Genomic DNA, 27,323 nt, shown 5'->3' with positions numbered 1-27,323 from the left:
GTACTTTTTTTACTGTAAGTAAAGTCTAAAATATGAATGACTGAGGAATTTTTAATTAGAGCTTATTATTGAAAAATTTAAGGGAAGGCAGAACTATATAATGGGGGGGAATCTGTCGAGTTGGAATCAAGGGACATTAGAGTCTCAAGAGTTGGAAGGGGCATCTGAAAGAACAGATCTGATCCATTTCATTCTTAATCAAGAATCCATCTCAACAACTATATCTCCAGCAAGTAAACATTCAGCCATTATTTTGAAGACTTAAAGAGCTGTAGAACTCACTATTCCCAAGATAGTTTAATCCTTTTTTATGGCTCTTATTAAGAAGTTCTTTCTTATATCAAGCCAAAATCTTTTTTATTATACAAATATTTTGTTTTCCAATTATGTGCTATGGTAGTTTCTACCAATCATTTTCCCCCCCAAGGTTTTGAGTTTTGCAATTTTTTTCTCCCCAAACAGAGGACAATCTGCTATAGGCTTTATTTACATTTGCATCCATGATAAGCATAGATCCAAAATTGAATGTGTTGTGAGAGAAGAATCATATTCAAAAGGAAGAAAGAAAACAAATATCAAAATTATGTAACACATGCAAGTCTTTCCAGGCTTTTCTGAAATCCTGTCTCTCATGATTTCTAATAGAACAATAATGTTCCATCACATACATATACCAACGGGCATCCCCTCAATTTCCAATTCTTTGCCCTTACAAACAGAGCTTCTATGAATAGTTTTGTGCATGTGGGATTGTCACCTTTTTTCATGATCTCTTCAGGAGATAGCCCCAGTAGTGTGGTATGCACATTTTTATTGCCTTTTGGGCATAATTCCAAATTGCTCTGCAGAAAGATTGGATCAGTTCACAACTCCATCAACAATGTATTAGTGTCCCAGATTTCCCACATCTCTTCCAACATTGATCATTATCCTTTCTGATCATATTGGCCAATCTGAGAGGTGTGAGATGGTACCTCAGAGATCATGCCAACATCTTTCAACTGTTGGTCTTTCTGCTTCTGCCTTTTGGGACCAAATAGAACAAAGCTATTCCCTTTTCCATTTGCTAGACCTTTAAAAATTACAGTATTAATGATTGTGGTATCTCCTGCAAGGTTTGTCTTCTGCTGGCTAAACTTCTCTACTTCGTAAAGTCAATTTTCTCGCCCACATCCCTTATTATGGAGGGAGGGAAAGAAGAAAAACAAACCCTTGTAACAGATCCATGATCAGGAAAAATAAATTCCTGCATCAGTCATATTCAAAAACAAAAGTCTTCCTCATTCTGCATCCTGAGTCCATCATCTTTTTGTTTTGGAGGTCCATAGCTTCATAATTGTTATATATTATAGAATTGTGGTTGATGATTACATTAATGAAAGTTTTGAAGTTGTCTTTACAGTGTTGTATAAAGCAATCCCAATTTGTTCACAATTATGAAATGTGCTGACTAGATAAAATATTCTTCTTGTTTTCCACCAAAGAAAAATATTACTTTGGTACTGTTTTGCTATGTTTCCCAATATTTCCCTTCCTTAGGAGGCTTAGAATTTTCCAGTCTACTATTTCATTTCCCCAACATCCCTTCTGGATACCCTGTGTACTCCACTCTGTTCAGCTTTCTCTTGTGTATTGTTTTCCCTAATTAGATTGCAAATTCTTTGAGGACAGGGACTGCCTTTTTCTTATTTAGCATTTAGCACACCATATCTGGCATTTAGTAGTGCTACTTGTTTTATTCAACTTCATCTTTCAAGGGTCAGCATAATCTCTTGTCATTTGGGCATTCCTTGCCATCAGCCAATTGGTCTCAAGTTGGCTCCCTAATCGCCTCAGTAATTTTTAAAAATTATACATTTTTTTCAGTAAACAAAAATCTCTTTTCCATCCTTCCTTACTTTAAAGAAAGGAAAAAGTCATATTGTAACAAAATGGGAACAATCAAGTGAAAAAAATTAAATTGTTCATCTCTAAAAAATCTATACCCTGAGTTTATCACTTCTCAGGAGGTGGAGTAACAAGTTTCAGTTCTTCTGGACTTGTGACAGAGTTCCCAGGTCTTTCAAAAGTTATCTTTACAGTGTTGTTATTCTTTAAATTGTTCTGGTTCTTGTCTCTTCATTATGTAACAGTTCATATAAGTCTTTCTAGCTTTCTCTGAAGCCATTCCTATTGTAATTTTTTTATATCACAATAGTCTTCCATTACATTCATATACTCTTATTTTCTTCAGACATTCCTCAATTAATGGATAGTTTATTAGTATTCAGTTTTTTGTTTGTTTACTCATCCTTAAACTGCTATCTATATTTTTGTACATATGAGTCATTTCACATGACTTTGAATGCCCTCTCTATTCTGATCAGACTTCTGGATTTCAAGCCCTGGATCTGTTGTTTACTTAGTCAGATTTTGCACTTATTCAGAGGGTACGCAGATTTCCTACCTTGCATACCTCCCAGAGCTGCTATAAGAATCAAATGAGAATATTTTAAATGTGAACGTGTTGTAAAAGATAAAAAAAAAACCCAACTTAAGCTATTATAAAAACAGAAGGTGGGTTGGGTTGGTCTGCTTACATTTCTCGGCCATTGCTAAGGTCATCCACTTTTTTTTTTTCAAACATAGACATATGACACACCTTGCCTCACCCTTTATACATTTAATTTTTTTAAAATAGGCACTTGGGGCAGCTAGATGGCTCAGTGAACAGAGCACCTGCTCTGGAGTCAGGAGGACTGAGTTCAAATGTAGCCTCAGACTCTTAATTACCTAGCTATGTGACTTTGGCAAGTCACAACCCCATTGGGGCCGTTAGGTGGCGAAGTAGATAAAGCACAGGCCTTGGAGTCAGGAGTACCTGGGTTCAAATCCTGTCTCAGACACTTAATAATTACCTAGCTGTGTGGCCTTGGGCAAGCCACTTTAACCCCATTTGCCTGGCAAAAACCTAAAAAAAAAAAGTCACAACCCCATTGCCTTAAAAAAATAATTTTTTTAAAAAAGGCACTTCCATGCTTTTCAGAGTCCTTTACCAGAATCATTAGTGAAATCTCAGCCATGTTTCTGCTTCTAAAATAGACAGTGTTGGACTCAGGGGCAGGTCTGAAACTTGAATCTAAGTCATTTGGCAAGTCATCTTTACCCTCTAGACCTTATTTTCCCCCTCTTTATAAAATGAAGAGTTGGATTAGATGGTTGGTTTCTTCTTTGATTCTGAAACATGATTTGGATTAGGAAGTTATGGAGTTTTTCCCGCATCCTATTTCTGTTTAGAGAAATCCATAAGAAAAATTTCTGTTTCTGACTCTTATGCAAACTATTTCTTAATCTTTTCCTGTTTTCTGAGCAATTCCCCAGTGATCTTATCTGACAAAAAAACGAGAATTAAAAACTTGGTTCCTAGATGTTTTTGAAGAGCTGGAACTAAGAAAAGGAACTCCAAGTTTGATTTTGACAATCATAATTTAGAGTTTTCCCAGTCTGAAAGGGAATACATTCCAACAACCTTATTCATCAGAGGTTTTGTATGGACATGAGATTTTGTATGGACAATTGACATTTATTCTTAACTACTTTTTAAGCTTCTTTCATTTCATCTTTCATGAGGCTGCCAAATTATTCTCCCTCATGCATGTTATTCTGCTGTTCATAAGTCCTTTTAATAGTTCTGTTTTGTGAAAAGTTGAACCTTTTTAGTTTATGATTTAAGACCTTCTATAATCTAATGAATGCTATTCTATACTTCCATTGCATTATTATTTGCTTCTTTCCCCAAATTTTCTGCTTTTTAAAAAAATTGTAGTGCTCAGCTTATACCTTAGACCTGGAATTATACCCCTTTATTCCTATTTAATTCCATCTCTGTTGTCAGTTTTCTTCAGAATCCTTTCTTGATCCCCCCCCCCATATAGCACTTTGTTTACACTTCTCTTATCCAGTTAACATGCTACTTTGTATTATAGTAATGTTTTTGTGTTTTCCTAAGTTCCCTGTGCATGATTATTTACTTGAAGAAGGCAGGGACAGTGTTTAATCTATTTATTGTATCTCCCTGTGAGACATATGGTGTATCATATATGTTAGTTGAATATCCTTTGTGACCTTGGTCAAATTATCTGCCCCTCTTGATTAAGCTCAGTTGAAGCAGATATCCTCAAAAGTCCCTTTCTAGCTCAAAATCCTTTTTTTAAGTTTTTTTTTAGTTTTTGCTAGGCAATGGGGTTAAGTGGCTTACGCAAGGCCAGACAGCTAGGTAACTATTAAGTGTCTGAGGACAGATTTTAACTGAGGTACTCCTGACTCCAGGGCTGGTGCTCTATCCACTGCACCACCTAGCTGCCCCCTCCAGCTCAAAATCTTAATGAATCTTTATGATCAGTTTGTTTCCCTATTTTGATTGTAAACTTCTTATGGATAGGGACTGTTGTCTTCAGTCATATTTTGATTTTCAGCAGTACTAAGCACAGTGGTTCTTAAAGAGTTGAAGTACTTGATTATTGTTCCTAGAACACTTTAGGTTTCTTATGTTTTCAGGGAGGAATTTTGAACTTCTAAAATACTTTTGAGAATGGTAATTGGGGAAAAAAGAGAAGTAAAATGTCATTTCCCATCAGAGATACTGCCACATGCATTATTTTATTATTGGAACTGTGCCTGAAGTATTACTACTCACCTGGGTAATAGATCTAAAAGAAAGTATCTGGGATTCAGGAGCATTATATATAGTGAGTGCGTGTGTGTATGTGTACATGAACTGCCTTCTCTCTGAAAATTTGGATTGAAAACTTTTTTTAGATAAATATGAAATCCAAAAGATACCATTCATGATTTTGGTTCTAAAGGAACTTTAGACTTAGATATAATCTATTCAGCTCTTTTATTTGGCAAATAAGGTATTTTAGGGCCTGAGCAGGAGTCATCCGGAGTCATAAAAAAGGTTTTTATCTTCAGGTGTTCTGACCGCTGGTCCACCCCACTCAGTAAGTGCTTACTTTACCACAGCTGCCTTCCTTCCAGTGTACCCAAGGTTCTTCCTAATTACAAAGCTTCTAGTGATATTTTGCTTCTTAAGGAAAGAGTAGCTTTGATTCATGTTGATGAACGTAAGTAGAACGGAAAAGATTTAAGGGTGAGCTAGTTGGATTGATGAGAGATTTTGAATGGGATAGAAAGTATGGTCTTCTTGTGGAAAAGTCCCATTTTACTCAAAATTCTTTATAGCTTTGGATTATTAGGAGGGGAGAGTTTTAGTTTCTAATGTTTGAATTTTGAAGTAGCACTTTGACTGGACTTCTCTTACTTTAATAATGTGACTAATAGATCAAGCCATCAATTTTCATCTAAAGTGGCAACAAAATATCTTTGAGCATGAAATGTATAGTTAGAACCTATATATTGCTTTTGGTTTGGTTTGATGGTATATGCAGTATTTCTCACCTCAGAGAAAGGATTTATGAAATTTTAGAGCAGAATAAGCCTCTTATCTTTATGGAAAATTACAACCCATAGTGGTATTCAAAACCCTAAGAGATAATCTGGGGGTATAGAATCTACTCTTTTTTTTTTAAGTTAGTTGTTTTTTTTTTTTTTTTGGCAAGGCATTAGGGTTAAGCTACTTGCCCAAGGTCACAGCTAGGTAATTATTATGTGTCTGAGATTGGATTTGAACTCAGGTCCTCCTGACTCTAGGGCCAGTGTCCTATCCACTTCGACACCTAGCTGCCCCATTACTCTTTAGGGTTTTTTTTGTGAAAGGCAAATGGGGTTAGGTTAAGTGGCTTGCCCAAGGCCACACAGCTAGGTAATTATTAAGTGTCTGAGCCCAAATTTGAACTCAGGTACTCCTGACTGCAGGGCCTGTGCTGTATCCACTGAGCCACCTAGCTGCCCTTTTAAAGTAAAAGTAAAATGGGGAAATAAGAATGTTTTAATATTAATTGTATTGTAATCACAAGTATTTTAGATTCATAATTTCTTACTTTAAAAGTAAAATCTTAACTAGTACATGAATTTTCTCATAATCATGGATTCTATAGAAATAGTTTAGGAAACCCTAGGTTAGACTAATGATGTAGGCCTCTTCCATGAGGCCTTCTCTTCAATTTTTAGTAGTTGTTTCCTCTTGAAACTGCTTTGTATATATACATTATGAATATAAATATATGATCATTGTGAGTAGAACATTTTTACTTTTTTTGTCTTTTAGCATCTAGCATGGTGCTTTGCATTTAATTAGGTGCTTAATAAATGTTTTTGCAACACTAATTTTTGAGGACTGTTAGAGATTTCCTTCGCTGAAACAAATTGACTAATGATACTAAAAGCAATAGTCTTTATTTGACATAATAATTCACATGATGGAAGGTTTTTGTCTTAATCTGAAAAAAAAGAGCATGAAATAAAAAATAAAGGATGCAACCCTATCCCAGTTGTATTGTAGAGATATAATCATATTAGTAATTAGACAGAAGAAATACCAGGATAGGAGCAGAAAGAATCAAAAATTATTTCAGAGGTGATTGACCCATATTCTGATTTAGTGCCTAGGTAATGTCAGATCCTTCTTATAAGTCCTAGTTCTATGCAGACAGACCTAGACAGCTGCACAGAATTGGGGTGCTCAGAACTATGGAGAGCTAGAAGTTATATATGAAAGAGAAGGGCTTTAACCCTGCCAATCTGATTGACTTTATCACAGGTAGATAAGTGGTACCAATCAAGGCTGGAGGTTTTTTTCATGAAAATAGTCTTATGATGAAGAGAGGAGGTAATGTATCAAGGACAGCCTTCCCTGTGATAGTTTAGTCCCCATAAAACAACAACAACAACAACATAGATCTTCTGGATTACCACACTTAGTTTCTGACTCCTAAGGTCAGTCAGTGTTCCTGCCAGAAAAAACATAATGCCTCTCTCCCATAAAGGTTAGTGATTGTACTATGTTCTTGTGACTTAGGATGAAAACAGTCCTTGTAAGATGCCTGCCAAGGCTTAAGGAATTATCTGATTTTATTTCTTTATGTAAAAATTATGGTCTCTATAGAAATTATATCTATTTTCACTCTGTCATCTTAGTATTATTAAGTTGAACAAGCTTTTCTTGTCCATTAAGTATAGATCTGTAATCGTGCCTTTTTAAAAGAAGATTGGCCTGAAAATTTAGAATGAAACTCTTGATAGTTGCATTGAAAAACCAGGGAAGGGAAGCCAAGCATTTATTAAATGACTCCCCGGTGCCATACTGTGTGCTAAGACTGGGACATGGGTATGGTAAATGATTTGCCCAAAGTCACAATAGAAAGGAGCAGAGTCAGGCCTTGAATACAAGTTTTCTAACCTTCAATTTAGCTTCCCTGTAGAGTTCCTCAAGAGTTACAAACATTTGGGTCAGCACTAGATATTGACTATTGATTACAAATGATACTGTGTTAAGTGCTGTGAAGTAAAATGAGAATGATAGGTGACATTTTTATATTCTTTATGTAGACACTGTTTCCTTTGAGTCTTAAAATGACATCAAATGACCCTATGAGATAGGTAATGTCTTACTCCCATTGAAACTAAACCTTAGAATAGGGAACCAGGGTAACATAGCTAGTATAATCATCATCAGGTATATGACAGACGTGATTCTTTCTTATTCAAGTTTGAGTTGGATTGGTAGCCCCTGAGGACCCTTATAATTTGGATTCTGTGACAGGATTTTGGGTTATCTGTACTAGTATTATGTGCTTTCCATTATACCACAGTTGCTTTTTTAACAGGACTTATTTTACAGGAGATTTTTCAGTCTTCTTTTAAGTTCACACAAGTAGTATAATAATAATAGAAGTACCTTCCTATCCTAGCCAGATAGCTGTTTAATGCTGAACTAATATACACAAAGCTTCTAGGATTTGAGGTGAAAGTGAATAGGTAACAAGGTCATTGCTTTTGCATTCTAGGATACTTTTCACTGGTATTTTAAATGGAGGTAGTTTGAGGAACCCTGAAAAGATCTATCTTGTTAGCATGTTAAAATAGTCAATGAGATCTACCTATGTAGATCTTGACCTTAGGAAGTTAGTCCAGTTTTACTATGGGATGATTTTTTAATGAAAGTGGTCTAAACCCTGGATTTTACTTGATAAGTAATTACAAACATTTATTAAGCACTAAATTTTCCTTAGCTTTTTTTTTTTTTTTAGGTTTTTGCAAGGCAATGGAGTTAAGTGGCTTGCCCAAGGCCACGCAGCTAGGTAATTATTAAGTGTCTGAGACCGGATTTGAACCCAGGTACTCCTGACTCCAAGGCTGGTGCTTTATCCACTATGTCACCTAGCCGCCCCTTTTCCATAGCTTTTTTACCAGTTCTTAGAGACCAGCATTTGACAATTGGTAAGAAAATATTATTGCCCTGTAAGAAAATGAGAAAATGAGGATTGTTAAGAAGGATATGAAGACTTTCTGAACTGATGCAAAGTGAAACAGGGAGAATCAGGAAAAATTTGAAATGGAGAAAAATAATAAGTAAACAATCTTAGTGGAACTTTGTGCAATTCTAGTGTTCAGACTTGTCCCTGCAGAGGAAATATGAAAATGTATCTCTCTCTTTTTTTCAAAGATAGAGTATTCTATATGTGGAGCACTACTTTAAGTGTATTTAAGTATATTTTAAGAATTGGCATTTTGTGAGGGAGCCATGTTGGAAAATGAAGGCAATTCAAAAACAAAAGTTTGTAATACAAAATTTAAAAACAATTAATTTTCATATAGTAGTATAATATAATTCTAATTTTTTTCTTAAAACAATTAGGTAAGGTAGATACTACAAATATTCTCTACAGATGAAGAAATTGAAACTTAGGTTTCAGTGATTCCATCAAAGTCATATAGCTAATAAGTAAGATTAACTCTATTTGGGAAGAGTTCAATTCCATGTAAAATGCTTTTGGTTAGACAGGCTTTATTTTGTTGGACTAGTTATGTTGTAGGATAGTCTGATACAAAGTGAATTTCAATCACCTAAATCTCAGTTTCCCACTGAGACTTCCGTTATGAAATGGTAGGTTTTTTCCTTTTGTTTTTTTTTTTTTTAAGCTAGAATGTGGCCCTGAATGTATTATGGTAATAATAATAATGGCAACAAAATAAAACTTTTTAAGTTACATTTTAAAAAGAAAAAGTAATACTGTGAAAAAGGCAAAACATTGACATTTTATAATATGCAGTACTGCCATAAATACTTATAACAAAAAATATTATTTTAAATGAAGCATTTATCAATTATTATTTCACCTGTGTATCTGTTCTGAGGAATACTGAAGTAAGCAGCAGTTCTTCTATTACATGGAGTTTGGAATCCAGTCACAAAGAAAGTTTATACATAAGTGTCATGATATAAATTAAATCATAGTGCATATAACAAAAAAGCTGAGTCTGGAGGAGGAGAGAAATAACTTCTGATGAGGGGGAAATTCTAAAGAAGATGCATTGAAATAGAAAATTTTAAAGAATGGCTTAAGATTTCACCCACTGTGATATGTTTGAATTGCAAAGGTTCAGTTAGAGCCAGAAGAGAGGTGGGGAGGAAGTATCTTAGAAATCACTTGTTTCAAATGAATGAATTCTATAGACAAGGAAACTGATTTAGACATTTGAAATGACTTGCAAAAGGTTCACATAGTGAATTAATTAGTGTAGAACCAGGTTTCCGGATATCCATGTACAGCATATTTTTTCGTTGACACTTTGTCTCCTGACTTTTTCTTTTTTAGGTTCAGTGGAGGAATTTTTTTCCATTTTATTTTATTTTTTCCTAATTACATGCCAAGGTAGTTTTCAACATTTATCCTTTTGCAAGTTTTTGAGTTTTTCAACTTCTCCTCCTTCCCTCCCTTCTTCCCATGGTAGTGAATAATCTGATATAGGTTATACATGTATAATCATGCATAATATATTTCCATATTAGTCATGTTGTGAAAGAGAATTTAGAATTGGAGTCGGGGGGGACCCCAGAAAGAAAGAAAAATATAAAAGAAGTTTTAAAAAGTGAATATGCTTTACTCTGAATTCAGACTTTGTCTGAATGTTGATGTCATTTTCTGTAACAGATCTCTTACGATTGTCCTTGATCACTAAACTGCTGATCAGTTCAGAACTGCCTTCTTCCATCTTCTCTCTCCTCACTTTTTGAATAACAATCCCTAAATCTTACAAATATTTTCTAAACATTTAAATGTTTCTAGTAATGTAATAATAATAATAATGACTAGCACTTAATATAGCAAAGCATTTTTCAAATGTCATTATTTTATTTTTGCAACAACCCTGGGAGGTACATGGTACTATTATCCTCATTTAGATATCCTCATTCAGATGAGGAAACTGAAGGAGACTGAGTTTAAATGATTGCTTGGTTTCATAATAACTAATAAATGTTTTAGATCAAATTTGAACTCAGATCTTCCTCACTTTAGACTCAGTGCCTTAGTTACTTAGCTCCTCCTTCCCTTCCTTCCCCCTTTCCTCCTTTTCCCCCCTTCCTTCCCTCCTTCTTATATGTAAAGCTATCTTTATATTCAAAGTAATTAATTCTCTTTTGACTTTTTATCTCCTCCCCCACCCCAAACAGCCAAAAATCCTTTATTATCATTTAAACTATGTAGCAAGAATAAACCCATTGCAAGCTCACAAAATATTTATCAACCCTTTACCTTAATCTTTTATCATTTTGAAATATCTATATCAGCCCTTTACCTGGTAAAGATTGTGTTAGCTAAATAGACTGTTAAGTAATGTTAGATAATGAGTCAGTCACTTGTTAGTCAAATTTGGAAGTTTCAGTAGTCACAAAATGTTGTTATTGTTAAATATTGTTGCAAGTGATAGTAACTGTAATGACAGAATGGCTGCACAAGATCCTCTTTTCTATATTTCTTAGAATAAATTAGTGATTTTGTAAATTCTTTTAAGGTTTTTTTAGCAAGGCAGTGGGGTTAAGTGATTTGCCTAAGGTCACACAGCTAGATAGATAATTAAGTGTCTGAGGTCCTCCTAACTCATGGCCAGTGCTCTAAGCCGCCCCAATTCCTTAAGTTTTATGAAGCAAATTTTTGTCAGATTCCTTAATTATGAAGACTGCTTCTACTTGATAGCATCGAAATTTCCAATGTTACAGAATTTGGTTTTATTGGGAAAAATGACATATCTTGCTTTCAGATGCTTTATTTTCAGTCTTTTAAGACATGATAAGTTTTGCATCTGTAACTTATTCTTAATTCATATTTTAATTGACAATTTCAGTTGTGCACTTTGAAGACTGTGGAACAAAATGATTCTCCTACCAAAACCAATCTTCAAAAGTTTCCTCTCTTCATCAGAGTCTCTGTGATTATTACTAAAACTATTATGCCTTAGATGATGATATATTTCCTGTTGGGCAAAAAATGTCTCGAAGGAGAGATTTTCAAGACCCCAGATGTTATAATTGAAAAAAGTGAAGCAATGTGTGTCTGACCATACCTTTGTTCATTGTTCATTTTTGTTTTGAAATTGAAAGTATGTGTGTTGGAGAACATTATTGAATTTTTTCTTAAAATGCTTTTCAGGTAACCTGAAGATAAATACAATCCTATAAATGATCAAATAACCTGACTTTTTATGAGGCTTTGTAAGGAGCAACATCTTTATTTCTATAACAGTAGGGGCATATTATTTTGTGCCAAATAAGGCCTTGACTTACCATATAATAAGAATATTGTATATGTAACTTGTTGTGTTTCTTGAGATAGTGGTTTTAATCTGCCTACTATTTAGCAAAAAAATAAATTTGAAAACTAGAATATGTTTTTAAACGTGAACTGACTATTAGAAAATTTTATACTTTTGCTTTTTGTGAGGCTTTATTATTTATATATGTATAAGTATGTATGTATGTAAATATTCCAAATATGTAGAGATTTTCAATGATGTTCCCAAGTCACAGAAGAGTTTTCAGAATCTAGTTTACAACTAGAGCATGGAGTTGAATTCTGAGATTTCAGCTCATCCTTCATTTGAGTCACATTCGTGCTTTATCTTTGTCCCATGACTCTTAACCTTGGAGGCAAGCAGAGTTTTTCCAACACTGTCATTTTACAGAATGGAAAATGGAGACCTAGACTAAAGTTCAGGTTTCTTCTTAAGCCATAATTGCAGAGTTGGACTTCAGAGTCCATCTATCTCTATCCAGTCCATTTCTTTCATAAATAAATTCTCTCTCATTCAACACATGCTTATTCAGTCCATCTATCTATCTAGTCCATTTCTTTCATAAATAAATTCTCCCTCATTCAACATGTGCTTATTCAGACTTGATTGAAGAATCCCAGTGAAGGCTCAATCCCTTGCTATAACTGGTTTAAAAAGTTAAGCCTTGAATATGTCTCTGCAGTTTCTACCCTCTGGGGCCATACCATACCTCTTTAAAGGAGGTATTAACCTTTGAGTTTGAAAGAAGTCCCCTTGTCTATGTACAGCAATTCCCCCTCTCCTCCCCAATGACCTTTTCTTCTGGGTACACATTCTTACTTCATTGTATGACTTGATGAGGTTTAGACCCCTCATTTTCTAGATTGCTGTCCTCAGAACACTCGATTATTAATGTCTTTCCTATAATATGGTTTCCAGAATTGAACTTATATTCCAGTATGCCATTCTTAATGGTAGACATGAGGATTTCACCACTCTTCTTGCTTCTAGAGTGTAATAAGGTATAAGGGATGGGCAGTTGGCCATGAGTTAGACTCAGATTAGGAGAAAGACCTGGTTTCAAGTGCCTACCATCGAAACATATGGGCCATGTGACTCTGGGCAAGTCACTTAATGTCCTAGTACTCTAGGCAATGCATCAGGGGCTGCAAGTTACAGAGAAAGTACCCAGTTGTCTAATGGTCACAAATTCATTCCCTGTAGGTAGGCTAATCAGATCGCTGTCAATACAAATCAAGTGTAAAGAACTAGCCCTGAATATGAAAGAAACAAATAGGTTAGAAAAATGAAAAAAAGTATTGAAAAAGATAGACTGGATTAAGGAGAGAAAAGGGTAGTGAAAGGAAAATGGTTTTGAATATGAGTTTTGGAACTATGTGATACTAGAGATGATTTAAACTGCTACTCTTCTTCTCTGCAGACTTTTTTTTTTTTACTGTTTTCCAACTCATGCTGCTTCAGTGCCAGAATTCTTATTAATAATGTATGACTTTTTCTTTTTTTTTAAACGACATTTCCTTCCCATCATTCCTCTTAGGTGCTGAGTCAGAGAAGGTTGTTACAGCTGCAGCCTCACAGGCAGCAAAGTGGAGAAATCTCTCTGCAGTGTTCAAGTGCTGGCAATCATCATACACTTGCTTTCTGCAGCAAGCCCCTCCTTTAAAATTCTTTGGCAGTAGTTGCAAATTCAAAGGATGATTGCTTCTCCCTTAACCTTTTTCTTCAAGTGATCTTTGATTAGCTGGAAACGTCCTTTTTAAATTTAGAGCTTGGTTGTTGACATCAAATTATAATAGATCTTGAATTTGTTTCTGGACAGATTTGTGAGGAGTGCCATTACTTTTGAAAGCAAGCTATCAGTTATCCCAGGGCTAGCCTAAAATCTTAATACTTTTGTAGATTCTTTAGAGTTGTTATTGGTATTGAATTAAATCTGTTCACCTTTTTTTGCCAGTTGTTGGGCTTGACTCTATTCTCATGTTGATCTTTTGGACCTTAGTGATGTTTTCCTTTTTTTTACAGGAAGGGACTCAATCTGGATTTGCTCATTAAACACTGGGATTCTAGCCAGTCCCCATGATGTCTTTTACCATTGCCTTTCTTTATTCAATATAATATAGCACACAGCATTGATATTGGAATGACAGTCTACTTTTAGATCTTAGACCCATGTGAGGTAACATTTCAGAGTCTAACAGGTTTTATAGCTAGAAGATGCAGATATTTCTAGACCAACCTTCTAATTTTATATTTCTTTCCATAAGCATTTCAATCATTTATTGAGTGCTGTTTCAGGTACTGGGGAAGAGGAAGGAGGGGAGATAACCTTATTACCTTGTGTAATAAAGATTAGAATGTGATGGGTGGTACAAGTGGAAAGAAATTTACTCAAAATTGAAGTCTCCTGCTTTCTTCCACTAGAAGCAGCTGCCCCAAAAGCTCATTTGTGAAACAAGGGATTTGAACTAGATTACCTCTAAGGAGTCTTCTAGCTCTGTCTATAATTTATATAAATATTATTTATCCATATTATTATTAAACATAAAGCTGAATGATTCAATTTATTTTCTTTCAGCGTTCTCTTTTTCACCTTGAGAATGTCAGTTCCCCTGCCTGTAAAATAAAGAAGTTACTTATTCCTCAAATTTCTTTCAGTTTTCAAATCCTTTGAACCTATATGTAGTAGATACTAGAAAGGAGAAATCATTTCTCTCTGAACTTCAGTTTCCTCATATGTAAAATGAGTTTGAAGTCTATTCCATGATTCCTAATGTTCTCTTCTAAGTGATAACATTTTATAAACTTCGCTAGTAATGTATTCTGCTGCTGTGTTGCAAGTACTGGCTCCAAATGCTGGATTTCTAGTCAAGACAACAGAGAGGGAGTCTGCAAGGAAACCAGACTTCTCACATTTCCCACAAAGAAAAAAAAGAGGGAGAAAAATAAACTCCAAGGAGGACCCACCCCCATTTCCTTTCTGAGATCTCCAGAGTTTAGCAAAGTGTGTGATGATTAGTACTCAATAAATACATTTTGACCTTCAGTTGACATTATGGTACAATGGAAAGAACTCTTTTGATTTAGAGGACCTGGGTTCAAATCCTACCTCTTATGCGTACTAGTTCTGTGACCTTGGATAAGTCACTACTTCACTGAGCTTCAGTTTCCTTATATTACTGAACTGGGGAAAGGGGTGGTGGGGGAGGTGTTGCCCTAGATGACATCTACAGCCTCGATTCTCTAGTTGTGTAATCAGTTTTTTCAGAAAGTATAGATGCTCTAAGATGAGTTTGTCTTGGCCAAAAATATTCATTAACTGATTACCAACTTTCTGGTGAAGAGCCTCTCCTAATTTCCCTAGGCTATTAGACACACATTTCATCTTTAGAAATAAGATCAAAAGTCTTAACAGCTTGGGAAGTCTGGAATAGAATATGTACTTCCCTTGAATAGACCAAGAATTTAGACTTGCATTCATAGTTCATAGATGTAGAATTAAAAAGAACCTTAGTTGTGATGTAGTCCAACTCTCTCATTTTACAAACTGAGCCCCAGAAAAATTGAATATGGTAGTAGGACCATACATAGTCGCTAATCCAGAACATAGAAATATGTAAAACTCTGTAAATGATCAAAATATAATGTGAAAGATATACTAAGGTTTTATATATATAGATATATATATCTATATATATCTATATATCTTTTTGCACTTTGAATCAAACAATTTATTTCTTGTTTTTTTTTTATAAGAATTTTTACCTTTTGGTTCATAGGATCCCAACAAAATTGTTCAGTTTTTTACTGTTTTGAACTTTATTTCACTTACATAGATTGCTGTTTAATGCCAAGTTTACATTTGTCCAAGTGCAATGCAGATGGCTAAATGCAAATTGACTGTGACCTTATTTGACCAGTTTTGTAAGGACTCAGCATACCATTTTGCCTTTCAGATTTCCTTGATGTTTTCTGTGGGGTCAAGAATCTTTATTTTTCTGAATCTATGACTTTTCTCAGTCAATACAAAACAATAATGTTAGGTATTTTTTTCTAAGAAACACCATTGTTTGGGGCGGGGGAGAGGATTATTCTGACTTTTGATTTCGTTAGTGTGGGGACTTAGTCTGGTGTGATGCAGCTGAGTAGCTGTAGCTTATAGTCTTGGAGCATTGCCTAAGCAATTAAATGACTTGCTGTGGTCACACAGTATGTGCTAGAGGCAGGGCTTGAATCTGGGTATTGTTGATTTTAGCACTAGGCCTTTATCCACTAATCCATGATACCTCTCTCCATTGTTCCATATGATGACAGTATCTCACGTGTATATAGTGTTTTACAGTTTACATTTTATCTTTATTAGAACAGTTTATACATACCCCAAAATGAGAATTACTCTCAAATTATGGCAAAGTTACTTAAGCAAGTTATTTGGGGAAGGTGAAATTCAGTATTTTAAATGGTGCACTATACTGATAATCTGCAAGCAATTTATCTAAATTTGGTTTCTTTGTGAGCTTTTTATTTATATCTTTAAAAAATTATTTTTATTTTTTTGCATTTGTTTAGGAGTCAAGAAATTTGGGTGCTAAGTACTTCTTCTGTCATTAGCTAGATCACCTTGAGGTATATCACTTAACTTTTGGATCTCATTTTCCTGTAAAATGAACAATCTATGACTTTTCTAACCCATAACATTCTAGGGTTCAGGGTCACATTCCTTCTAGTTCTAATGTTTTGTATTGGATTGTGTAGTATACACTTTTTGTACTGAGAATTTTTGAGATTCTTCCAGTATTTAATGTCAGAATTGACTTCTCTGCTTCTGGATGGTAGACTTCTTGAGAGCAGTGTTATGTCTTTCTTTTGTTTGTATTCTCTATACCTAACCACATAATAGGTATTGAATAAATATTTGTTGGATTGAATTTGGTGATTTTAGATTTTTTTTCAAATCCTGGGTTGCATAATAGGTGGTATGTTCAACATGGTATGGGGTGGGGAGTTCTAATCCTGTCTCATCCTCACTAGCTGAGGGACCCCTGAGAAAATCACTTAACTTTTTCAGCCTCAGATTCTTCATCATAAAATGGGGATAATAATAGTGCCTATGTTATGAGGTAGTTATAAAGATAAATTTATAGCTGTATACTTAACTGTAGATATAGATGTGTGTATATATCCTTTTATAGACCTGAAAGTACTTTATAAAGATTTGTTTTGTTGTTGTTATAGTAAATGCCTTATTTTTAAAAGTTCCCTTGTAAAAGGAGGCATATAATCATGTGAGAATTTTGTTCCCCCTCCCCTTTTCTGGGGAGTGAACTACTTTATAAAGGGGAATTATTATTTCTCAAATTTGGTATTTATATACCCTTCAGAAAGTTTTTTTTTGTTTTTGCAAGGTAGTGGGGTTAAGTGACCTGCCCAAGGTCACACAACTAGGTCATAATATTAAGTGTCCGAAGCTGAATTTGATCTCAGGTCCTTCATTCTCCTGATGGAACCTCCACTCCATCTACTACACCACCTAGCTGTCCCCCCCCCCCAAGAAAGTTTTCATGTTCCTGAATCTCAGTTTCCTGTTCTATCAGATGGGTATAATACTTCCATTACCTACTTTAGAGGATTGTTGAAGGGAAATCAATTTTTTAAAATCTTAAAGCACTGTATAAATATTCTCTTGTATCTTTATTTTATTAAAATCCTATTTTCTAATTCTGTTCAAATAGTCATGGCCCTGTTTCTTCATATGATTCATAGAATTTACAGCTGTTTACGAACCATAAGGTTCATTTAGTCTAACCCTTTATCTTGAAGAGGAGAAAATTGAAGCCCAGAGAGATTGTCTGTCACATACAAATAGTAAGATTCTCTCTTTTATCTTTTTAGTCCATTTGGCAACTTTATTTCTTTTTTACTAATGAAAGAAAACACCATTGACAGCAAATAGTTAAATACTTTGCTTTTCAGCTAACAAGATTTTGGTGGATTATGCTATGCTAAAGGATGTCTTTAATCAAGGGATAATCTTATTACCCAATTTAAAATGGATATATAAGAATGCTAAACTAGCTGTTTAATCTGAAGAGAGACTTCCAGAAAAGAGGTAAAGTTATGTGTGGGGGGGGAGGCATTTTAGTGAAAATTATTATAGCCTTCACACTTAACAAGCATCTTTTCATGTTGTAATGTCTGCTGATCACTTCTAAACTAGTGTTGTAGATTTTTTTAAGTTTAGTGGTACAGTGGATAGAGTTCTGATCCAGTCTTCAAGTCATTTAACTTAGTTTCAGATTCCTCATTTGTAAAATGAAAATATTAGAACCTACTTTACAGGGATTTTGGTGAAGATCAGATGAAATAGTAAAACATTTTGCAAATCTTAACTATTTGAATGTTTATTTTATTTTATTTTATTTACTTTTTTTTGCTGTCTCATTATATAAATTACAGGTTTAAGGGAGCTTGTGAGCAAATGGGGTTAACTGGCTTGCCCAAGGCCACACAGCTAGGTAATTATTAAGTGTCTGAGGTCAAATTTGAACTCAGGTACTTCTGACTCCAGGGCCGGTGCTTTATCCACTGCTACCTAGCTGCCCCTGAATGTTTATTTTTTAGGTAATTTTGGATGAGTTCATTCCTTATGAGATTAAGGTCATAAGGTAGAGGACTAAAATCCATTAGAGTAAAGGTTAAAGTGAAGTCTCAGATAATGGTTAATATCTATCAGATATAACTTAGTGTCTTTGACTGTTGGGTTGACAGGTTCTGAGTTTAGTGATGTTTTTCCTCATCTCAAAAATGGAAAATTGATATTACAGTGATAAATATAATTGATGAAGAGAAAAATGGCAATACTACAAACAAAAAATAGCTTTTTTAGAAACCAACTCGTTTCCAAAAAAAGATTTTTTTGGTTGAAAACATTGAGGCAAAAGTTATTTGTTATTAAGATAGAAACCTTTTAAGTGGAAAACTACCACAGCTTTATCCATTGTACATGGAATAGTGCTGAAAATAATCCCTATGTAATAAAACTGTTGACTCCATTTTAATACAAATTGAAAAAGGAAGGCTAGAAAATTAATCCTAGGCTACTGACAGGAAGACCTGAGTTCAAATTCAGCCTCAGTCACTTGATATTTACTAGCTGTGTGATCTTGGGCAAGGCACTTTAACCCTCATTGCCTTGGAAAAAAAAGAATAAGCTGTAAATAAAGATTCTGAGAATGTGAAATAGTTGAAAAAGGCTATTTAAATTAGTTGTCCATATTCTGTATTGTACTTTGCACTTAAAAGGTTCATAAAGCTTGTATACATAAATGGAACTCAACTGTACAAGGTTATCTCAAAAGCTGTTTAAAGATATTTAAACTATTAAAACTCCATGAAGGAAAGAAACATGCATTTTCCATTGTAAGTTATATGAAGCACAGGAATTGGAAATCTATTAAATTGAAGCAAATTCTTCATTTTCCCCACTTGTTATTAATGACTTTGGAACATGCCTTTAATCACCATCAATCAACATTTGAGTGTCACATGATTGGAAACAAAAAATGTGGATAGTGGAGATAGAATCTATGTAAAAAAAGAGAAGTAACAATGCCAAGTCCCACAAGAAATAAATGCTAAGTATTCCTTAAAATGTCAGTCAACTCCTAAGGTAGAAGGAAGAGAAGGAACTGTTGATTTTAGATGAGAAGGTGATCAAGGATTTTTGACTAATAACTGTAATAGAATGATTTGTCATGGTCATAGGCATGACCTTGTTGTAAATGATGCTACAGTTAATTGCAATAAACTTTTAAAAGTCACTTTTTTAGGTGTACAAAGATATTAAGACTACAGAGATGGGTATGACAGACTCATTTCTCCAACTACTTATAATTCAATGTGGGAGATACATAACAACAAAAACCTTGATAGTTCAATGGATCCATGATCTCACTGGGGTAAGCACTCCTTCCATCTCTTTAAATTGAAATATTTTCATACTTTGCAGATACTATCTTTCTTCCATCAATTCTCCATATTGGATTCCAATGTAATGGAAGCCTTCCTGTAACATATTTACTATTTCATGGCTATCAATGTGAAGCTTGGGCTGTACTTCTATCCTATGCTTTTTACTACATAACCTGTCACTTTCTTCCCAATCATTTTGTCTTTTTATGCCACTTTTCTTGTGAAAACTTAGTATGTCTTTGAAAGCTGTCTCATTATATAAATTACAGGTTTAAGGGAGCTTGTGAACAATGCAAAGGACTAGTTGTTTATGAATTCTGTGCTGTGATGTGTTTGGGGAGTGATATTTTTTCTTGAAGATCTTTTTCTCTTTTGGAAAGGCAAAGCAAATCAGTGCTGATTTAATTTATTTTAACTCTTCTCCTTATTGCTACATTGGACCCAGTTCAATGAAATGAGTTGGCCATCCCATTATTTAAAGTAGAAGAACATTGGAACCAGTAAAATTAGCAGTACCTCACTGAGAGTCATTTTCATTCTTTGGGACCCACTCTCTTTTATTAACTTAGGTTCACAGAGTATCCAAACTAGGAGGACCTTGTTTTACGTATTAGGGAATTACGGACCAGATAAAAAAAGAAAATGCATTTATTTCTAAGTATCAGACAAAAAGAAAAAAAACCCCACATAGTCCCTGCTCTCAGGAAACTTACTTTCTGTTAGGAAAATACAACACATAAAAAGGAAGTACTCACAAAGGGGCATACAGTTGAAGTCCAGAGAATGAAGGATGATCATTGATCTGGGCCCTTTCTCATAAAGAGGTTCAGAGGAGAGAGCTCATTAATGGGAGGAAGGAGGCTGCAAGGATGCAGGAAGAAGGTAACTGCATTCTGAATAATGTTCCATGGATAAAGATCAGAGAATGAAGGCTAGCTGGCCTGAGCCCTTCCTAAAAAAGGTTCTGGGCATGGTGATAAAGAAAGGAAGAGATTTGCCCACAGCTTCAAAGTGAATTTGTGCCATAACTGGGATCAGAATTCAAGTCCACATATCAACCTTTTATGAGAATAGAGCTTCTTCAAAACCCTTCTGAGGCCTGGGCTCTCACTAGCCTAGTGAGGTCTATTGATACCCTTTTCAGAAGAATCTTTAAAGTGCATAAAGTCAAATGTTTAGGATCACAAAGAAAACCAAGTATTTGGAAATACAGTTGTCAAAATACTTTTCAAGTTCTCAGATTAATATTAAAAATCTGTGTTCTATAACCTGCTGTGACCAGTATAAGTTTTTACTTTTTCCTCTTTTGAATAGGAATCAATCAAAATACTTCTCATTTTATAACTTTTTTTCTTTAAAAATTGGTTTCAGAGTAGGAAATTGGACATAAGCTGCCTACTGTTCTTTAATTAAGTATTGAACTGTAATCCTGGTACTTTTTTGAGTATGGCAGATACAAAAATCCAAGACACTATACATGATGCCCTAGAAACAACACCGAATTTGGAGTCAGCTGACCTGGGTTCAAATTTAGTTCTTACTCTCTTTGTGACATTAAATACATCATAGAACCTTCCCTGAGCCTATTTATGGGTTAAGGAAGCCACCTACACAGTTAATTACCACACTGTGAAAGGAAAGAACAAGAAAAGGAAACTGAATTCTGTTTAATGACTTAAGAAAGGGTTTGAAGAAACGTTGAGAAAAATGTACCTCCATAATACATAGGACCTAAGAAATGCTTGTTGATTGACCTCATGAAAAAAGTAGGGGATTATGTATATAGAGTGTTATCTGTATTTTCAAACTTGGTGGATAATAAATAAAGTTAGTTGGTTTTATTGAACTGTTTTTAATATTTACTGTAAGGGAAGGTCTGCTAAGTAAAATAAAATAGATAAAATTGATAAGATGTTAGGTTAGATTTTTTTGTTTTTAAAATATTGATAAATTTTGTCTGAAAAACATTTTTCTAAAGTTCTAGTATCTTTCCTTTCGAGTCTCCTATGTGCACAATTTGATGAAATCATAAAGTGACAGTCTAGATTGGAGGGGGAAGTAAAAAAAGAGGCCCAAGACAGAGCCTTGAAGGATGCCCACAGTTATTGGCATGATGGTGAAGGAATAATGAGCCAGTAGAAGAACTAATAAGGAGCATTGAGAGCAGCATCAAGAAAATCCACAAAGGTGATGCAGTGGATGGAGTAGTGGCCCTGGAATCAGGAGGACCTGAATCCAAATCCAGCTTCAGACTTAATAATTACCTAGCTGTTTGACCTTGGGCAAGATACCCCACTGCTTTGCAAAAAAATCAAACAAAAACCCCACAAAGAAGAGTATCTCATCTTTCCATGAAGATCAGAATTGAGTAAATACATGAGATTAGGCAATTAAGAGTCCTTTTTTTTACAAATAATACTGCTATGAATAACTTTTGAACATCTTGGTTATATTACCTTATTAAGGTACAACTTAATAGTTGCATTATGGGTCAAAGGGCATGAACTTTTTTGATTGAGATTAGGCAGTTAAGAGGCTTTTACAAATAATACTGCTATGAATAACTTTTGAACATCTTTGTTATATTACCTTATTAGGGTACAATTTAGTAATTGCATTATTGGGTCAAAGAGCATGAACCTTTTTCATACTTTTTTTGATTGGGGTGCATAATTTCAAATTTTTTTCCCATAATAGTTGGATCACACAACCACTCATTAGTAATTTTCCTAGTCTCACTAACTTTTAATCTTCCACTTTTTTATTTTCTTTGATAATGTAATGACATATATACACCGTGGACTTGAAGGCAGTTTGTTCAGTCTTTGTCGTCTCATATATTATCTATTTGACCTTTAGGCAAATCACTTAATCTTTCTGAGCTTTTGGTAGCTTATCTATAGCTAATAATAGTTGATGTTGCTGTAAGGAAAAGCATTATATGTGTAAGCTGATTATTATTATTATTATTATTATTATCATCATCATCATCATCCTCCTCCTCATCATCATCATCCTCATCATCATCCTCATCATTCTGGTAGGCATTTAGGTAGAGATATTTGTTAGTAAATCTTCAGAGCCGAATAGCAACAGAGCTTGGGAGTAGGAGACTTCTGGGCTTAGCAATAGTCAGTTAATTGGACTCCAGGCGGACTAGAAGGTACAGCTAGGATTTATATCCCTTGATAAACTTACTCCCTCTGGTAGCCTTGTTAATAATTTTAAATAAAATGCCAAATCTATTAGTATATTGTAATTAAATTCTCATTACATTTCTTTGCATATGATTTCCAGTTCTAAATATTTTTGACTTAACTGTATATTTCAGTTCTTAGCTCCATGGTGTCAGGCTATATGGTAGCCAGGGGAAATTGATCATTTCCTGGACTGGCTTTTAGCCTAGAAAATTATAATTTTTCTCTTTTGGTGAGCCAAATAGAGATATTATTGATAGGTGCCACAACTCAAACCAGTTCTAGGGTCCTAAATGGAAAAGGATTGGGATAAGAATTAGATCTGTGATTTCATTGGTATTGGGAACTCCTGAATGAGAAAAATTCCTCTTGTAAGACATAACCTTTGGGGCGGCTAGGTGGCAGTGGATAAAGCACCGGCCTTGGAGTCAGGAGTACCTGGGTTCAAATCCGGTCTCAGAAACTTAATAATTGCCTAGCTGTGTGGCCTTGGGCAAGCCACTTAACCCCATTTGCCTTGCAAAAACCTAAAAAAAAAAAAAGACATAACCTTTGCAGTTAAGTCTCTGAGCCATTGACATATGTCAGTAAATGTAAGAAGTGAGGCAAAATGTCGTAATAAGACTCTTAATTGCCTAATAAAATCAAATGTTTAGGATCACAAAGAAAACCAAACCCAAGTTTTCCTGGCTTCAAGTCAGCCCCTGGATAGAAAATAAAAGGTAGACATTTGAGTTTGGGTTCAAGTGAATTTAATGCTTAACTGATTTAGCATAAATGCAGTTTTTTTGGTCCCAGTTCCTAGCACTACTTTGCCATGTTTTTATTGATTACAGTCAGTTTGTCATGAAAATTAAGTCACTTATCTTTTTTTTTTAACAACTGTCAGCTGTTTAAGAAAATTCTGCTAACTCTCATCATACAATTCATTCAATCTCTTTGGGACTGAGATTTCCTTATATGAACCACAAAGGGGCTGGACTAGAAGCTTTATAAAGTAACTTCAGTCAAAATTCCCTGGTACTAAAAGATTTGTCATTTACCAATTCAGATTTTCTTTCCACTGGTATATGTTTGCAGATTTTCATGCCTTTATAGATGTCCTGATGTGGTAGAAGAAACAAAATTTGGAATCAGAGGATTTCTGGTCTGACCCCTTAGTTTTACAGATGGGAGAATTGAAGCCCAGAAAAGTAAAGTGATTTATTTGCTCAGCACAAGGACATAATAGCTCTGAGGTGATCTAAACTAAAATCTCCTGTTTCCAAAATGGAGTACTTTTAATTTAGGGTTTTCTTACAATGGCCATCTAAAACTCCTTTGAAAATTTTATCCAAGCAGCCATATAAAAAATGCTTTAAATTACTACTTATAATCATATTAAAATAACTCTGTGGTACCAATTCATACCTATCAGATGGATTACTTTGAAGAAAAAGGAAAATGGTAAATGCTGGAGGAACTGTGGGTAGATAGGTATGCTATTGATGGAGCTGTGAAATGGTCTAGTCATTCTGAAAAGAAATTTGGAATTATACCCCAAAATCTATTAAAACTGATCTTTGATTCAACTTTACCTCTACTAGGTCTATACACCAAAGAGAACAAAGAGGAAAAGACTCATGTGTACAAAAATATTTATGGCAACTCTTCTTGTGGTCACCAAGAATTGGAAACTGAAGGGATGTTAATCAGTTAGGGAATGGCTGAACAAATTATGGTATATGAATATGATAGAATATTGTTATGCTGTAAAGAGTGATGAAGGGGATGGTTTCAGAAAAATACTTTGAGACTGATCCAAAATGAAATAAGCAGAATTAGAACAATTTATACAGTAACAACAAAGAAAGATAAGCAACATTGAAAGTCTCAGTAACTGATTATCATGATGATTAACCTCAGTTCCAGAAGATTTGTGATGAAATTTGCTATCCACTTTCAGAAGAGAAGTGATGAATTCAGATTGCAGATGAAACATATATCTTGCTTCTTTCTTTCATACAGGAATTTGCTTTGCATGATTGTACATACTTTTGTTTTACTTCACTTTTCAAAGGATGAGGGAGGAGAGATGAGAGAGTTTGGAACTGAAAATATTTAGAATTGTAGAATTTTGATTTAAATTTACAATTTAGAATTTTTTAAAAAATTGTATTCATGTACCTGTTTTACTGAAACCCCTCTATTTTCCTTTTTTGTCTTCTTTGTTTTAAATTACATTTATCTAATCATCAGTAATTAGGAGAATTTTTTTCATAGTTAATGGTAACTTAGATTTTTTTCTTTGAAAACTGTTTTTCTATATCCTTTGACTTTATATATTGGGAAATGACTCTTATTCTTATTAATTTGAATCTGTTCCTTAGATATCTTGAGTATGAAATCTTTATTAGAGAAACTTACAAAGACTTTTCCCAGTTAATATTCTCCTATTTTTATTTGTTTTGGTTTCATTGGAGCAAAAACTTTTAAATTTTGCATAATCAGGGTTTTTCTAAGGTTCCTTCTAACTCTAAATCCTATGACTTAAGAAATTTCAAGCTGGAAGTATTGAAAATTGAATATTGAAAAAATGGTTCCTTCCTCAACTGAAAATTGTACCCTTTGATTTATCATGAAATATACAGACTCTAGAGTGGAATTTAATGGCATTTGAGATTATGTGTTTTTAATAAAATGTTTATTAGAAGTGTCACTTGTATGTCCCCCTTGCTGTTTATTTTAACTAACCTAAGTGTTGTACTAAGTATACTGCTCTATGTATTTTTCCCTAGATTGCTTACTCATAATCCTACAAAGGGATCATTTTAGAGATTGTATAGTTCATACTCCTTAGATTATAGACCATAGGCCAGGCATGATACAGGGAAGTGACTGTAATATTTTTATTAATTTGATTTCTGCTAGGTCCACAATGTGGTGTTAATATCCAAGAATGGGATTTTGTCTTTTGAAGACTTTAATTCCTACAAACTAGATAGATTATCTGTTAAAATCTTTTAGACTAAGATCTGATTGTGTGTAATCTGCTCAGGACATAGAGAATAATAATCTTTTCAATTGGGTATTAGCAGCAAGACTGAAGTTAACTGTTAAACTCATAAGTGCCTAGGATAATATATTGGGATTTTGGACTGAGTAAGAGAAACTTAGAATGTTCAAGCTTAAAGAAACTACGATGATCACAGTGCCTTTGACTGTTCTAATAAAATTGACCAAGTGTTAGATAGAGTTTGGGGAGTAAATTCTGGAGAGATAGGTGCTGCAGGGGAGTGTACCTTCTGGAAAGAATGTGGCTGAAAATGTGAAGGAGAGATTAGAGAAAAAAGGGTCTATTAGGGTACATTTTAGATAGATAAAGCTAGGATTTCTTGGAAACTTGCATATATTTAAAAAGAGACAAAAATTCCCATGTGGCTGGGTGGCAGTTCACAACTGCATATGGTCACATCCTTAAATAAAATATGCTGTTTCTGATCTGTCATTAATACTTCTTCAGAGAAAAGAAAGAGGCAAAACTTATGGTTATGTGTATAATGAGAGGTGTGTGTATATATATATATATATATCTACAACTTAAATATAAATATAAAAACAAATAAAAAAATTCTCTTGGTTTTTCTTACTTCACTGTACTTCAACTTATATGTTTTAGTTCCTTATTTTCATAGATTTTCAAAGGTGCAATAATATTGCATTTTAGTCAACCAGCCTCCCAATTGATGGGCACTTTGTTTTAAGGTTTTACAAATAGTGGAATATTTTTGAATATGTGGGTCCTTTTCCTTTTTAAGTCCTTGACTTCCTCTGGGTTTTATTCCAGATTGTGTTATTATTGGATCAAAAGGTTTGAACATTTTAGTAACTTTTTTCTTTTTTTTAGGGTTTTTTTCAAGGCAGTGGGGTTAAGTGACTTGCCCAAGGCCACACAGCTAGGTAATTATTAAGTGTCTGAGGTCGGATTTGAACTCAGGTACTTCTGACTCCAAGGCTGGTACTCCATCCACTGCCCTAGTAACTTTTTTTTTTTTAACATATTTCCAAATTGTTTTCCAGAAAAGCAGAACCTATTCATAGCTGTACCAATAGAATATCAGTGGATCATTGATAGTGCCTACTTTTAATATCACTTGGGGCCTCATAATTGAGCTTGAAAGAAACTAGTGTGTCTTTACCTCTGACCCTAGCAGAGGCTTGGCATATTCTGCTTCCTTAGTTATCAATAATCCTTAACTACATTTCAAATTACTTATAAATCTAACTAATGTTAATAACATGCATTTTCAGAGAGTATTTTATAAAAACCATATAAAACTTTAATTTCTTTTTTCCTTTGTTTCAATGTAAAGGTCATTTCCCTCATAATAAATACCACGTTTTATCATCTCTGTTTAAATTTCTGAAGAAATCTTATGAGTCAGA

General features: G+C 34.2%; 1 protein-coding gene across 4 annotated transcripts in view; it reads left to right on the top strand.

The window, feature by feature from the left end:
- Window positions 1-27,323, top strand: part of B4GALT5 (beta-1,4-galactosyltransferase 5) — a 94,110-nt gene that overhangs the window by 32,468 nt on the left and 34,319 nt on the right. Inside the window, exon 1 of one of the 4 annotated variants that reach the window (XM_074210222.1) lies at window positions 5,913-19,688. The exons of the other annotated variants lie outside the window; for them this stretch is intronic. The gene's annotated coding sequence lies outside the window, so the exon portion shown is untranslated. Of the gene's footprint in view, window positions 1-5,912; window positions 19,689-27,323 lie in introns of those variants that run through there. 4 annotated transcript variants of the gene reach the window in all.

Source organism: Macrotis lagotis, chromosome 1 (genome assembly GCF_037893015.1).
Source record: "Macrotis lagotis isolate mMagLag1 chromosome 1, bilby.v1.9.chrom.fasta, whole genome shotgun sequence".
Classification (NCBI taxonomy): Eukaryota; Metazoa; Chordata; class Mammalia; order Peramelemorphia; family Peramelidae; genus Macrotis; species Macrotis lagotis.
This window is presented reverse-complemented; position numbering and strand designations above follow the sequence as displayed.